Genomic DNA, 1,379 nt, shown 5'->3' with positions numbered 1-1,379 from the left:
TCCACTCTTCCCCATACACCCCACCTACCTTTACAATTCAACTTCTCCTTCCCACCCAATCCCACCCATATAGCCGAATCCATCTCCCCTCACTCTCCTCCATTTTCATTCTTCTTCTTCTTTTCTTTCTTCTCTTGCTCGAGGGCGAGCAATATTTTAAGTTTGGTGTGGTAAAAGCATAGCTTTTTTGCTTTTCCATTACCATTAATGGCACCTAAGGCCAGAAAAACCTCAAAGGGAAGACAAAAGCTTCCACCTCTGAGTCTTGGGAGATGGAAAGACTTATATATAAGCTGGAATAGCTCAGTTGGTTAGAACATGTGGCTGCAAATCAAGAGATCCCTGAGATACCTCAGGGGATAAGTTGTCCTCCACACAAATATTGGAAGCAACTAAGGGTAGAAACACCAAAAATATTAGGAATCATTCAACAGAAACAAGGAAGAGATATAGAGGAGCTCAAAAAGCACCATTGAACCTTCAAGAAGAAGACGCCACTAAAGGTGGATTCATTCCTTGTTCTTTATTTCTTTCTGTTTTCGTTTTTAATATTGTGTCTATCTATGTTTTGAGTCTTTATCTCATGATCATTAGTGTGTAACCATGCCTTAAAGCTATGAATAAAATCCATTAGTCCTTCACCTCTCTTAAATGAAAAATGTTTTAATTCAAAAGAACAAGAAGTGCATGAATTTCGAAAATCGTCCTTGAGTTTAATTTAATTATATTGATGTGGTGGCAATACTTTTTGTTTTCTGAATGAATGCTTGAACAGTGCATATGTCTTTTGATGTTGTTGTTTATGAGTGTTAAAATTGTTGGTTCTTGAAAGAATGATGAACAAAGAGAAATGATTGATGATCTGAAAAAAATCATGAAATTGATTCTTGAAGCAAGAAAAAGCAGTGAAAAAGCAAAAGCTTTCAAAAAAAAAGTAGCGAAAAAAAAAATAGAAAGAAGGAGCAGTAGAAAAAGCCAATAGCCCTTAAAACCAAAAGGCAAGGGTAAAAAGGATCCAAGGCTTTGAGCATCAATGGATAGGAGGGCCCAAGGAACTAAAATCCAGGCCTAAGCGGCTAAATCAAGCTGTCCCTAACCATGTGCTTGTGTCATGAATGTCCAAGTGAAAAGCTTGAGACTGAGTGGTTAAAGTCGTGATCCAAAGCAAAAGAGTGTGCTTAAGAGCTCTGGACACCACTAACTGGGGACTTTAGCAAAGCTGAGTCACAATCTGAAAAGGTTCACCCAGTTATGTGTCTGTGGCATTTGTGTATTCGGTGGTAATACTGGAAGACAAAGTGCTTAGGGCCACGGCCAAGACTCATAAGTAGCTGTGTTCAAGAATCAACATGCTCAACTAGGAGAATCAATAACACTAT

The sequence above is a fragment of the Arachis duranensis genome, chromosome 3, assembly GCF_000817695.3.
Source record: "Arachis duranensis cultivar V14167 chromosome 3, aradu.V14167.gnm2.J7QH, whole genome shotgun sequence".
In the NCBI taxonomy this organism is placed as follows: domain Eukaryota; kingdom Viridiplantae; phylum Streptophyta; class Magnoliopsida; order Fabales; family Fabaceae; genus Arachis; species Arachis duranensis.
This window is presented reverse-complemented; position numbering follows the sequence as displayed.